A 15,303-nucleotide genomic window follows, 5' to 3' on the forward strand; every position below is an offset into this window, starting at 1 on the left:
TTGCTTTGATGCTTTATCACTAACCTAAATACTAACTTTTTACATGTAAATAGTTCAGAGTAGGGACTCTAGATAGCAAAGGCACACACTAAACTGTGCATCTCACAAAGAACATCCTACAACAAATTTAAAGAAATGTGGCAGGATCTTGACTTTACATCTTCAGATAAATAACTAAACATTTTTTCCCAATAAACTATAAATAAAGATTCTTTAAGAATATCCATAACTTTCTAGGGTTATAAAACACAGTTTTGCCCAGCTTTACTTCAGATGACAAGGATCTAAAGACCACTGAAATTGTAGTTCCCCTCCCCAAATTTTAGAAACCAGAAGATTCAGAAGAGGGATGGAATATAGGGTAATTTGGGAATGAGAGAGTGGGACATCATAGGTGCTCAATAACTAAATAACAAATCAGTGTGTTGAGTTGATAGATGAATACTGTTTCTCATACAAGCATCACGGGCAGTTACCCAATAGGCTTACCTCGGTGTCAATATTGTGTAACCTGAGCATCTGAAACGTGCGAGATATTGACAATTTCAGACTCGCATTTGGAGTTAGGAGAAGTACTTGGAAATCCAACCTTGTCATCTAAAGAATTGTATGGTTCATGTGTTTGGGTGGGGATAAAAGACCAACACTGGGCTTTACTTTACCAAGAGTCTATCCCCGACTAGCACTATGACCCATCATTCTTGAGGCTTTGTCTGCCAGCTTCTCAACAGGGCTTTGGCTTATGGGAGTCGCTGCATCTGCTTGCTGCATGCTAGTGGGACCTGCCTCCCTTAAGGTATTTAATATCTATCACGGAGGCACCAGATTCCTGACAGCAAAAGAATACTAATGAATGCTATAGAAGCAGGTTCAGGAAAGATTACAGAAATTGTTTACAGAAGGCTTAAAATGGATGTTATACTAACTGCTCGCCTTAGTTTCCTTTTATTGCTTCTAGAAATCAGATATTGTTCATGAGGTTATTTGGTATTATTTGGTGATTTGGATTCTCTCTAGATATTACAGATATTACAGATATTCTTATTCTTTCCTAGAATCACAAAAGAGTTGGTTGATAAGACCGAATATTGCTTGAATGCATAGCAGTATATCTCCGGTTATCAAGCTCCAGTTCTCAGCTAGAATATTCATTTGAAAAATACTTTGTGTGTTTTGCCTTAGTAAATTTTTGTGCTGATTACAATGTGAGAGTTTTCTTCTGTGGTTATACAACCTCATTTTCGCAGTATGTGTTTTTGAACACAGGCTATAATGCACTCATAATAAAAGTAAATATGCATGCAATGACAAAACATTATATGTACCTTTTAGAGATATTTTTTTCTGGTGAAGTGTTTATTCATGATGACCTTTGCATATTTAGAGCCAATTATTTTGGCTAATTATAATCAATTATTTTTCAAGACAAAATTGGAAATGCATGCTATAGGCTGTATAGAGAATAATGTTTAACAGCATAACAAGAGCTACTGAATTTATCCCAAGGCAATTGGAAGGTATTAAAACTTTAGCTAGATTTGATTTTTTGAAAAAAGCCATATGCCTTTTATTTCTCTGTGAATTAATGGATTATTTCTTGATTATAAAAGAAATAGGACTAGGGAAACCCACTGCACATGCTTCTCTTCTTCCACACTTTTAATGAGGTGGCAAGAGAGTCACCTCCAACCCATTTTTGATGCCTCAACCTGCCACTCAGGCAGTACCAGTTTTTGATGGTTTGATGATTTCAATGTCAAAGCCATACTGGGATTCTCCGAAGCTTTCAGCCAGCAGTAAGGAAAATTTTTAGATGTATGATATCAATAACACTGTTATGGGGCTGGAGGCTCTGAGGTGTAAATACTTAAGCTGTTAAAAGGGCTAAAAAAAGCAACAAGCAATTGTTAAGTAATGGAAACCTTCAGTAATTACTAGTCCCACTGCCTTGGCTGTAACAGGCAAAATGCGCTGCATCCCATCACACATCCTGTGATTCACCCCATCCCCCATGAGACAGAGATTAATGCTGCAATATCAAAGAAGGAAAATGTGATTACACCAGATTTTATTGTAATACCATTATCGATTTGTTGCCATAATAACGTAGGATGCACATTGCTTTACTTCAGTAAGTTTTTATTTTTCTACATTTCCCCCTAGAGATTTGAAAGCCTATATGTCTATAAAATTGCAACCTTGAATCTGCAATTGGAAAGGCCTATCTATTGTTCTAAAGTTTCCTTTAATCTGACTATCTGGGTAGGCATAAACTATCATAGTAATAGAATGTATATCCTCAGTACTATAAATTTTCCATCATTGGGCACCTGTCTCAAGTGTACCTTAATATGGAAGGTGTATCTAGACATACTGAGATTTTTCCTCCATCTTAGTCATTTTTATTTGCGGGATGAAATGGCTTCTGCAGTATGATAGATTTCAAACTTAAACACCCAATAACCCATGACGCCAGCCTTTCCCTCACTACTCTCTTTAAAGTAGAAAACATATTTCAGTTAGTCTTATTAAAACAAAACAAAAAAGCTTTTGAATTTTTCAAGCTTTCTATTGTCCCATCATTGATTGCCTTTTAAATGACACATTTGTCTCATTTTTGGTTGTATATTTGCCAGTAATATTATTTTGTTAGTAAAACCAAACTTCATCGTAAATTATTACTTCATATGTGGATTCATATGAAGTCTGTGGATTCAGTATGTCTTCTGAAATACTACATTTTATGTAATAGGCACCTTTTGTGACACAAATATTATTCCTTGCCAAGTCTTCCATTCCCTACCTTCACTCTCTCCCTAGGTCAGGTCATCTAGTCTCATGGCTTTGTGTACCACTTACATAGGGATAGTTTCCAAGTTTGTATCTCTAGCTCAAATCTCTTCTGAGTTCAGACTCCTACAGCCAACTGTCTAGTTAACATAGTGTCTCAAGGCCATCTCAGCCTTCACAAATTCTAAGTGAAGCTGTTGGCTCCCTTTAAACCTGCTTCTCTTCTTCATCTCAATAAATGTCATCACTATCCACCCAGCTGATTATGCCAGAAAGCTAGGGATTCTCCTTCTCTTCATTCCCCACATCCAGTCCAACAGCACGTTCTGATGGTTCTGTTCCTCAAATGTGTCCAAACCCATCCCCTCCATCCACACCCATCCCCCGCCCCCTGCCCTTGAGGCTGCTGACTGCCCTGCCCTTGCCAGTATCCACTCAAGCTGTCCTCTTATCCATTTCCCTACATAAGAAATGAATATTCTTTTAAAATATAATTTAGATCATGTCACATCATAATTTGACTTAGAATAGAATGAAAAATCCTTGGTATTCTATTTAGAGTCAAGTCTAAACATCTTACTCTGATTTGCCAAGCCTGGCCAAGCCCATCTTGGCAACGTGACTTCCTGTTGTTTCCCCTCTGCCAGATGGGCACCAGCCACTCTTCAGCTCCCACCTCGGGGAATGTGAAAGTACTATTTCTCTGCTGTGACTGCTCTGCCTCCTGATGTCTGAATTCCCAGTTCCTCTTCACCCTCCAGGTCTCAGTTTAAGTATCACCTGCCTAGAGAGTTTTCTTCCTGACCACTTTAGTATGATCCCAGCCCCCTACATCACCACCATTATTTCCTTTTATAGCACCTGCTCTATTTTCTTCATAACACTTTCTAAAATCCGTAATTGCTCATTTAATTTATTTACTTTTAATTGCCTATCTTTCTCTCCAGAGTAAAATTTCATTTAGGGCAAGGATATTATCTTCCTTGCTTATCTTTACAACCCCAGAGCCCAACACAGTGTTGGTTGCATAAGAAATGATCAATAAACAGGCTGAGTGGTGTTCCTCTGGACCATCATTTAATAGAGTCTTATCTGGTGGTGCTTATTCACGTCTGTCCCCATCATCTACTTCACTTCCTTTATTCACAATAAACATTGAAAAGTTATTTCAAGTTCTATTACCTTACCACTGCTGACTTATCATTCAGAAATAACCTGAAAGATGTGAATCAACTTATATTTCAAGTATTTTCCTAAATTTGCTCATTTCTTCACCTATCAGGTATATGGGTTTGCGTTCAGTCACAAATGGCCACAAAAGTTCAATGGCTTCATACAATGAAAGTTTATTTCTACTCATGTTCTATGTCCCGGGCACATCAGCAAAAGACTCTGCTCTGGTCATTCAGGGATGCGAATGAATGAGCAGAGGTCTCAGCGCCTTCTGGCTGCAAGTGTGTCATAGTGCCACCTCAGTTTCCATGGAAGGAGAACAGAGAAATTAGATGTCAAACATACTTTTTCCTTATTCCGGAAATAGCACACCACACCTCTGCTCACATTTCATTGGCCAGAACTACTGGTATGTCCCTGCCTAACTACAAGGAACCAGTAAGTGATAAACTCAAGGATAAACTCTCTCTGCCACTCCTGCTATACTATCCATATGGCATAACTAACAATCTTAAAGTTTTTAGAACTCTCTGTCTTTCTATTGTAGATGAAGGAGGTGTGTGTATGTGTATATTTATATATATATATATATTGCTCAGCTTAAATATATGGCACTTATTTGTAATGTAATTCAATTTAGGAGAGAGTATTTATATATACATGAGCAGTTAATATGCACAACTCACATTGAACAAAACCTTGAAAAGATCTTGTGTTTCATAACATACTGTGTAAATTGATATAATAAAGGCAACAGTGTAACTGTGGGTGAGAAAAATAGAAATAAGAAAAATGAAAAGAATATTTTATTCAGCCATAAAAATAAATACTATCTCAAGTGTAATTTGTTCTTTCAGTCTGACAAAAGACATATATGCATTAAGATATTAAAAAAAAAAGTTCCCATGGATCCCCGCTGCTCTCTAGATCAAAAACTTTTCACTATAACTGTGAAAGTCTTCCATCACTTAATATTACCTTATCTACTATACTCTTTCAAAAATAAATCTTTATTTGTGCTAAAGATTTGGCCTAGCTCTAGCAATGGAAATCAGAAAAATATATGGTCTTTGACTTCAAGAAATCCATTTAATGAGGGAAGGCTGACACTTATAAATGCTTAAGTACAGTATGATGATGCTTCCAAGTACTATAGGAACAGAGAAGAGAGGTAGAGAAGCCTTCATGGGAGTGGTGATATTTGATCAGAAACTTAAAGAATTATTTGAGGGGAATGGGAGTGGGGAATCCAGTTCAAAAATCACTAGACCAAGTTCCAGTGAGAGGTTTGTGCCCAACTACATTGCATATCAATATAAAAGCCCATGCTCACATCTTTAGCCAGGCCACCTGTGCTGGGGAGCAGTCCAAAGAGATGGGGAGTAGTTGATTAGGTATAGAAAACAGTGAAAGGTGCTCAAAAAGAGAGCAAAGCATGTATAAGGTCACAAAGAAATGAAAGAGCCTGGTGTGTATCAAATTGACAAATGCCAAAAGTTGAATCTCATATTCCATTGGGAAGGCTGTCTCATACTTTGCTAAGGCAAAAAGTACAACCCCTAGAGAGAAGAATTTGACAACCTCTAGTAAAACTGCCTATATGTTATCGATTGACTCAGCAATTCCTTTCTAGGACTCTATCCCAAAATTGACACTGGCAAAAGCATGAAAAGACATTATGTACAAGCCTATTGATTACAGCCTTATTTTTAAAACAAAAAAATAGAAACAAAATTAACTTTCAGTCAACAGGGACTAGCTGAATAAACTATGATCCATCTATACAATACAGACACTGCACCTGGAAAAGTCACAGAGACTATCTTTATTAACTACAATGGCATACCTTATATTTAAGTAAAAAGTAAGTGACGAAGAATAAGTATAGGGTACTATCATTGATCTGGGCAAGGAGGGACGTGAGTATTTATATTATATACATTGAACATATGAAATTGTCATGTTTAGTTTAACAAGCAGTCAGATATTGATAATTTGATGTCCTATTTAATGTATCCATATTAGCCTATATTTTTAAAAGTGAAAAAGTAAAAATTTCAAATGATGTCTTCAAGATACAATGACACATATCCTAGATTTACCATAAATAATCCCAATTTACACTTGTTTCCAAGGTGTAGTTATTAATACAATCACTTTTCACTCTTAAAAGTATCTCAATATAGACCAAAATTTTATGGTCATATAGGGGACAGAGGGGGAGAAAAGATGAAAGGACAGGTTGGAATGAAGAAATAAGGGTAAAAAGAACAGAGATAGAATTTGACTACTTGAACACTGTTTTGTCAATTTAACATTGAAAATATATAAATATTTTAAATTAAAAGTTAAATGAAAACAATAAAGCTCAAGGCATGTTTATTTGGTAGCATAACTATACAGAAACAATTTAGAATGACATAAAAATGCAATAATGGTTCCTTAGTGGGAAAAGAAAAAAGAAGAACTGTAAACATATCTTAAGCTATTTTCATGAATTATTGTATTGTTGATACTGTTGGTATTATTCTAAGATAGCTTTGTGTATAGTACAGAGTAAAAGCAAGTGAATAATTGTACTGGCATCATTAACAACCAAGATTTTCAGCATGAGAGAAGAGATGATAAAGAGAAATTTCAGTAAATATTCAGTAGCTCTCAATTTGAATAAAAAGCTTTAGTGGGAACTCAGGATATATGCTTTATATTGCAATATATATTTATATATAAAACACCTTATTTTTTTTTAGAGCAACTACAGGTTCATAGCAAAATTGAGAGGAAAGTATAGAGATTTCCTATGTACTTCTTGCCTCCACACATGCTTAAACTACATTAACATCAACATCACTCACCAGAGTGGAATAATTTCTACAGTTGATGAACCCACATTGATACCCAAAGCCCATAGATTATACCAGGGTTTACTCTTGGTGTTATCCATTCTATGGGTTTGGACAAATGTGCAATGACACGTTTTTATCATTATAACATCATACAAAGTATTTTCACTGCTCTAAAAATGCTCTGTTCTCTACCTGTTCATCCCTCCCAACCCCCACACATGGCAACTGCTATCTTTTTACTGTCTCCATAGTTTTGCTATTTCCAGACTATCATTTTGTTTTCTTACAATGTCTTTGTCTGGTTTTGGAATCAAGTTAATCCTGGTCTCATGAGTTAGGTAGTAGTCCCTCGGCTTCTATCTTCTGAAAAAGACTAGAGAATAGGCATAATTTCTTCCTTAAATGTTTGGTGAATTTACCAGGAACCCATCTGTGCCTGGTACTTTCTTTTTTGGAAGAGTATTAACTAAAGATTTTATTTCTTTAATAGATATAGGCTTATTCAGATGGTCTGTTTCTTCTTTTGTGAGTTTTGGCAGATTGTCTTTTTCAAAAAATTGGTCCATTTCATCTAGGTTATCAAATTTGTCAACATAGAGTTGTTCAGAGCATTCCTTTATTATCCTTTTAATGTCCAATGGATCTGTAGTGATGGTCACACTTTCATTTCTGATATTAGTAATTTGTATCCTCTTCTGTTTTTTTGTATTTAGTCTGGCTAGAGGCTTATCAATTTTATTTATTTTTCTCAAGGGACCATACTTTGGTTTCATTGATTTTCTCTATTGATTTAGTTTTCAATTTTGTTTATTTCCATTTTAATTCTTAGTACTTTTCTTTTGCTTACATTGGGTTTAATTTGCTCTTATTTTTCTAGTTTCCTGATGTGTTATATCTTGAAAACCAACAAACAAAAACATATTCCTAATTCTGTACACTGAAAAAATGTAGAGACAATGACTAATTCAGTCGCTCTGAGCATGCCTAGCATCCACATTGTGGTCACTACTATGAATTCTTTCTAAAAGGAGCCAGGGATCCTTGAAGAAATAGATGCCTCCAGACTCTGGGTAGGAAAAGTCAAGATAGCCTGAATTTCTTGTTATACCAGCAAGCAAAGAAGCTCTCAATGACTACTAAACCCAAGGAAAAGGATTCAGGGTGCAGCTTGAATAGCCTCCCACTGGCATAAGAGGGTGGAAAGGAGAGACTCTTGCATTTATCCTGCTTTTCTTTAACTGTACCTCAGTATAAGCAATTACTTTATATTTGGAAACTTCTCTTTATGGAAGTGTTCATACTAATAAATAAAGCTTTTGAAACTCAAATATTACTGGTTTACATTCCTAGTTAATCAATCTGGAAAATGATCATCAATAAGATTATAAAAGGACTTGGAGAGGGGAGAGTATAGCTCAGCAGTAGAGTGCGTGCCTAGCATGCACGAGGTCCTGGGTTCAATCCTCAGTACCTCCACTTAAATAAATAAATAAGTCTAATTACCTACCCCCACCCCAAAAATGAAACTCTTGACCTACTGTATAGCACAGGGAACTATATTCAATTTCTTGCAATAACATGTAATGGAAAAGAATTTGAAAAGAAAAAAAATATGTATGTATGTATATGTATAACTGAATCATTTTGCTATACACCTGAAACTAACCAACTACACTTTAATAAAAAATAAAATTTTTAAAAATTTAATAAATAAAAGGACTTGCAGTTAGTTGTTATGTAACTTCTGAGGATGTACACATCACCTCTGTAGTAGTCTGATAATGCATTTTGATGTAATAATCAGTACACACAGAATACAAGGATCATCACAGGGATGCAACCAGCACAACCTGAAAAGTGGAAAATCCATTAGAAAACTACCTGTTTTTTTGAACAAAGAATGTAAGATAAAAAGAAAAAAGAAAGAGGTAGACTCTACAGGCCTAATTAAACTTAAGAGACATGTCAAACAATTGCAGTATTTGGACTTATTTGTAACTTGATTCAAACAAGCAAAATATATAGAGCAAAAATGTAGTCAGTTATAAGATGGTATCTAGAAAATGTGAATACAAGCTGGATATTTGATTATCGATTATTGTTCATCTACACTTCATAGTTACAGCATATAATTATGGTTAATGTACTTCACAAGCAAACAAAAACCTCAAATACTCTATTGGCAATTCCTACAGATCAAAAGAAATATCTTTTTTTCTTCTCTGGAGCACATGCCTCTTGGCCTTGCTACATTTTCTCCTGTAGTATCTCATCTCTACTGTCAAATCCAAAGAACTGACACCAGAAACCAAAGGCTTTAACTCTAGGAAGACTGTGAGCAGTGGATGGTTACGGTGTTACCTTGCAAATAATGACCAGAGGAAAATCCCAGAATATCTGGGGGGAGTAGGAGCAGATTGCCATTGGGCTATAGGAAAATCAGTTTACAAACCAGAATGGGTGGTTACAAACAGGAGGAAAGCTGAAACAGGTGCTGAGAAACTAAGTTTAGCTGAGTAATAAGAATGGAATCCAGGTTAAAGATAGAGTCAGAACAGATGGAACAAAAGTTGAGCAGTAAGCACTGTTGAATAACCAGAACAGGAACAGTGTCAGAATCAGAATCAAGAAAGATACAGAAATCAGGGGGAGTGTATAGCTCAGTGGTAGAGTGCATGCCTAGCGTGCATGAGGTCCTGGGTTCAATCCGCGGTACCTCCACTAAAAATTAAAATAAAATGAATAAACCTAATTACCCCCCCCCCAAAAAACAAAACAAAACCAAAAAATACAGAAATCAATCTCTGAAGAAGCAATAGAGAACAGAATCTTACCAGCTTGTTATGAAGAAAACTTCCCTTGAAGCAAGGGTAATTTTTAAAGCATTGGCCAGAAGCTTTTTCTCAAAACTTCACTTGCCTTAAAAGAATTTTGGTTCTGGGTAGGTAGGAAATTATATGCTGTTTACTACACAATTATACATTATTCATTGTACATACTAACTGTAAAAAAAAAAGAAAAGAAACCTTAATGGCAGCATATCATAGTGTTTAGTTAAGGAGTAAATAAAATTAAGTATTTAAAGCACATTCAAAGCACTTATTTAAAGCTCCTTTAATGTTATTTTCAAAACAATAACAACTAATATTGAAGGGAGGTTGTGTTTGTAAATTATATCTTGTTGAAGAAGGTCACTAAATCCTGTCATTTCTACTCCTTTAAGGTCTTTAAACTTATTTCTCCTTGACGTCTCTGCTGACATAACTTTAGTTTAAGCCGATGGTTCTCAGAATGTAATCCAGGGATCCCTGAGGGTTCCTGAGACTCTTTCAAGGGGTCCATGAGGTCAAAACGATTTCATAACAATATTAAGATATCATTTGTCCATTTTTACTCTCACTGTCTCCCAGATATTCAGCAGAATTTTCCAGAAGCTACATGACATGTGATGACATCTTTACTCTGATGACTACTAGAAAATGTGTTTGCTCTTGTGCTTTAAAGCTTTCTCACTTTTTGTTTCTATTATAGTAAAGATCAATAGATAGAACTTATATAACTGTAAATTCTTGAGGCCCTCCATGATTTTTAAGAGTTTAAAGGGGCCCTAAAAACGAAAAGATTGAGAACTGCTACTTTAAACCATCATTTGTTGCTTTAATTTTTACAAGTGCTTCCTAATATATTCCTCCCTCTTTCTAATTTCTCCAGAATTCTCACTCAAAAATGCAAAACTGATTATATTGCATTTCTGCCTAAAATTTTTATATCTCTTATAATGTGTAAGATGGAGAAGTAGCAAAACCCAGTGGAACAAATAAGTGAGCCTTTGGTTTCATCTAGGGCTGAAATTCCATGTGTGTCAGACTGTTAACTGTCCCCAAATAACCATTTATGTTACCTCATTTTTGTAATAAAACCCTCTGAGTTTTAGCTTGAACACATGACATTACCACTAGAGATTACTCCCTTGAACATGAGCGTGGTCATATGATGTTGGGCACTGGGAGATACAAGCAGCTTCCAGGTCAAGTTGTCCAAAAAAGAAACTGGTTTCCTTATACTTCTTTCCTCTTTTCCACAAGCTTCAGTGGGAACTAGAGGCTGCTGAGGCAGCCTCAGCCATGTGGATGAAAATCATACTTACCTACTTCAGGTTGTCTGCCCAAGACCATACTGTTTCATGGGAAAAAAATTAGCGTGTCATGAGTCAGTTTTGACCAAGTAGGCAAAGATCTGGGCCTAACCTCAACCCAGTGCTTGCATGACCTGAATTCCTCAGATAAATTTGTATAGAAGGCTCTTTCTAGATATTTTTAGATTCCTACTCTGGGTTCTCATTAACCTGGGCATGCTCTAAACAATACTTTTTCATTTATCCTTTTACTTAATGTTAATGAAGTACACTAAGCACTGTGCACAGTAGTATAGCAATATTTAGTCTCTATTCAATACATCTAGCAACACCATGGGATTCCAAATGGGGAAAAAAAAAAGTGTTCTGATAGGCATACAGAGCAAAGTGACACTTGTTGAGGTCCCTGCTACTTGTGGACAGACCCAGAAACCATGTGACTGGGCTCTTGGCTGTTGGACAGACTCGGGAACAAGTGATAGGGTTCCAGATTTATTAGACAGGGCAGTTAAGAAGAAAGTGGGACACTAGTTCCTGGCTCAGTTTGTGAAAAAGAGCGAGGTCTGCCCAGAGGGGACCCTGGGTATGACTGAGAAGTAAGCATATCTTTTATAAAGCATGGCCTATTCTCGAATCCAGGAGAAACTGAACATGGAATTAGAAGATGAGTGACCCAAGCTCATCAAGAGCTGAAGAAGCCAAATAAGGAGAAATGTTTCTGCAGTAACAGGGGATGTGTGTGGAATGTTGGAATTATACCTTTTGTAGACATACTTTTTTTTCCATGTGAAAAAGGCACATACTTTCCCAGCCCATTTTTTGTTTAAAATGGAAATGTGCCCCTTTTGGGGAATTGACAGTGTTATGATTACAATTTTTCTGAAAATAGTTTCAAATTTTATATTGTTTTTAGATTGAACCATATGAAATTGCTGCTTTGTGGATCAGACACAGAGTCAAAGACTCACACAACTGTAAGAAGGTAGGAGTGAAGGCCAGGAAGGCCTCTTTTGAGAAATCAGAAAATGCAAGAATTGCAGGTAAGCCAGCCCCAAAGATCACAGATACCTGCAGCCTCAAAGTGGCTTGTACTCAGGAGGATGTCAAAATGCCAAAGGTAAAAACCTTACCTCTGCCATCTACCTGGGGTCTGTCTAAAGCTAAAGCATAATGGCTTTTCCTTCTCTTCTCTTACAAATCTAATGCAAGTGCCTTTCATTGATAGTTTCTAATTTGAATCCTGCTGGCAAGGGAATGTGTAGAACACAGTTTTGAGGTGTTACACCCCTGTGGTACAGTAGGGAACCTAGAGGAGCTTTAACGTATGTTAATGTCATTTTTATTGATTAGACTCTGGGTAGAGTTTCTGGAGTAGAATAAAGAAGAGTTCAAAGCAGAAAGAGAAGGTAGAGGAGGTTATGTGTCAACTCAGACTCCTTTCCTCTCAAGTGGCCCTTTTCCCTTTGCTCCCTCTGCTTCTCCAGTGCCCCCTTTATTGTGGATAAATGGAGATGCTGCTAACACTCATACCTCAGATGGGTGTGTGTACACATGTGTGTGTGCACATGGGTGTGTACTTCCTTAGGATCCATAAAAAAAGACTTTTAGTTATTTTACTGTCCTCTACACCTCCCTTCATTCAAGGAATAAAAGTCACATCTACAATTTTTAAATTGGGGGAATTGGAGTTGTTTCGAAATGTATGTAACATATTGACCAGGAAAGAGGGATATCTGGGATTCCCTGCTATAACATTAAATATATACTTTATTCATTGATGTCCATTTACAACAAAAACTGATGTGTTATTGTTAATGAAAATATAATTTTTCATTTGGTAAAGATGCCCCCAGACCCACTATTTCAGTTTTTCAGATTGATTATTTAAGAAACCAGTGGCAGATTAAATCATGGGGCTTTCATTGTAATTAAATCTAATTCTTGGACATTATATTAATGCTGGACTATCAGTATAATAATGGCCACCAGTGTACTTTTCATTTATATTTCCACAATACTATCTATCTATGGAAGGCAGCTAATTTGTCATAATGGAAAGTTAGTGTTCTTAAGGTACATTTTAAAAGGGTAATTTCTTATGACTTGACCACAATAGTTCATGCTGGGGAATTATATCATTTTTTTCAATATGTCAATGTTAATCCATTTTGCAGTCTGTTTAAGCCTGGTTGGGTGCTCAGTGGTTAAAGCTGTAATTGTCTCACACATTGTCGTAAATACATAGAAAGACATTGAGAGAAATTATCTGTGAAAATAGTTTCATGTATCTTGGGAATTATAGAATAATTTATGATGACATTTGAAATAATTTTTAAGGTTTTTAAAAAAGGACTGAGTTAAATTACTTAGGAGAAATAACAATGCGTCTGTCTCTTCAGACTATATTTTTTAATTTGTTTCCTAGATCTAAATACTCAAGCCCATCGTAGAAAGTATATTTTAAAATGAATACTCAATCCACATATAATTCTGCTGCCTAGAAACATCACCGTTTAAAATATATATCTTTTCTTCCCTTTTTAAAAAAAAAGTATCTATGTAGAAGTAGGTATATGTATTGGAGGGTGCACACATGAATGTGGATGTGTGTGTTTTCTATCAAATTAGGAACATAATATCTTTTATTCACTATTTAAATATAGGAGACTCCATCAGCATTTAGTGTTGAAAAGTGGTATCTGAAGGCAGATTGATTTTTACTGCTTTGTAGATAACTGGAATTTATAAGATCTAGGATTTTGTTGATATGGGTGGATTATATCAATAGATTTTCAAACGTTAAGCCAGCCTTGCATCCTACTTGGTCATTTTGTAATACATTTTAAATATTTCTGAATTCTAGTTGCTAATATTTTGTTAAGGATTTTTGTGTCTAAGGGACATTGGTCTATAGGCTTGCTTTGTTTTCTGGGATTTTTTTTTTGTCTTCCTCTGATTTAGTATGAGGTTAATTAATACTGGCCTCATAAAACAAGTTGGGAAGTGTTCCTTACTCTTCTGTATTCTGAAAAAGGTTGTGTAGAATTCATGTTCATTCCTCTTTAAATAGCAGAATTCTCCAGTGAAATAATTTTGTCCCAGAGATACCATCTTCAGGAGCTTTTAAACTATGAATTCAATTTCTTTAATGGTTATATTGCTATTCAAGTTATTTTGTCTTAGTTAAAATTTGGTAGTTTATGATTTTCAAGGCACTGGTCCATTTCTTCTAGGTTTGTTAATTAAAGAGCATAAAATTGTCCATGGTATTTCCGTATTATTTTTTTAATGTCTGCAGGAGTCTGTGGTGATTCTTTTTAATCAGTTAAATTTTGTGAAAGTAAAATGCACAGATCTGAACAGCACAGTTTCATGACTTTTGACAAATATATACACCCATATAACCATTGCCAGAATCAAAATGAAGAATATTTCCATCTGTCTTGAAAGTTCACTTGACTTCCTCGTCAGTCAATAAGCAGCATCCCTGAGGAAACCACTGATATGATTTCTATCATTCTAGAACAGGGGTTGGCAAACTACAGCTCAAACCAGTTAAATCTGGACTACCACTTCTTTGTGTAAAGAAAGTTTTACTGGAACAAAGTCACACCCATTTTTGAATGCACTGTGTACTGCTGCTTTCACACTACAAGGGCAAGGTTGAGTCCTTGAGACTGAGACATTATGGCCCACACTGGGGAAGTGAGTCTTTTCTGGACTTTTCAGTGTTCCTGCAAAGACCCAGTCTCCTGAGCTATGAAAGTTGACATGTCATAAAAATAGAGAATGCTTCCATTTGTCTCCTAGAAAATTTTTATTTCACATTTGAAGGGTGTGTATTTACATTTCAAAGGGGAATGGAACTGGGAGCCATTTGTTTTCATTTCAAAGGAATGTAAAATAGGACCTTCCTTTTTTCTTCCCTGTGAAGATGTATTTACATTAGAGAGGTAAGATGTGTGTCCTTCTCTCAGAAGGAGTGGAGGGCAGCTGAATAGCAGTTCCCATATAAACCCCCAGATACATAATTCTGGGGTTCCTCTCCTGTGGTTCAAAAACTTCCTTTTTATATTGCAGGCCTGAACTCCTGCTTTGTGCACATTGCCCTGCAGGGAGAGAACTAGGAGCAGGGAACCTATGCAATGAGTGCTGTCAGCAGTAATAGTCTGCCTTTGATCCAGAAACTTCTCCTTTGCTTTCAGGACAAAACAAATGAATATAGATACTAAAAATTTATTGCCACAAAGCCTAAAATGTTTACATCTGGCCCTTTACAGAAAAAGTTTGCCAACCCCTGTTTTAGAGTAGTATTACTGTTCTTGAACTGAAATATATGGAATCACAAGTTTATACTCC

At 35.9% G+C, this 15,303-nt stretch overlaps 1 long non-coding RNA gene across 1 annotated transcript in view; it reads left to right on the forward strand.

Annotated features, from left to right (window-relative positions):
• Positions 1 to 11,989, forward strand: part of LOC116153059 (uncharacterized) — a 547,978-nt gene extending 535,989 nt beyond the window's left edge. The window contains exon 4 of the long non-coding RNA XR_004136756.2: positions 11,858 to 11,989. This is a non-coding gene — a long non-coding RNA (uncharacterized LOC116153059). The remainder of the gene's footprint in view (positions 1 to 11,857) is intronic.
• The last annotated feature ends 3,314 nt before the right edge of the window (positions 11,990 to 15,303 follow it).

The sequence above is a fragment of the Camelus dromedarius genome, chromosome 4, assembly GCF_036321535.1.
Source record: "Camelus dromedarius isolate mCamDro1 chromosome 4, mCamDro1.pat, whole genome shotgun sequence".
Classification (NCBI taxonomy): domain Eukaryota; kingdom Metazoa; phylum Chordata; class Mammalia; order Artiodactyla; family Camelidae; genus Camelus; species Camelus dromedarius.